The sequence below is a fragment of the Hylobates moloch genome, unplaced genomic scaffold (genome assembly GCF_009828535.3).
Source record: "Hylobates moloch isolate HMO894 unplaced genomic scaffold, HMol_V3 SCAFFOLD_4, whole genome shotgun sequence".
NCBI classification, from domain to species: Eukaryota; Metazoa; Chordata; class Mammalia; order Primates; family Hylobatidae; genus Hylobates; species Hylobates moloch.
The window spans coordinates 113,865,992-113,866,228 of record NW_026652279.1 but is presented as its reverse complement, the minus strand read 5'-3'; positions in this window follow the sequence as shown (position 1 = coordinate 113,866,228).

Sequence of the window (237 nt, the reverse complement as noted above, 5' to 3'; positions counted from 1 at the left end):
CATGTATGTTCTACTTACACATGCTTATCTAAGTGTGATACTTATTTTTTTATAAAGGCCAAGTTTAATGATTAAATATTATGAGCATTACCATATAATACACAACAATAAAAATAATTTATGTTTTAAAACTAGCTTTTTAAAAAAACTTTAAGCAATATAACAAGCACATTATTCAGTTAAAAATAAATACATGTGCATAAATATAATAAGGTGTATTATGCCGATAAAAGAATA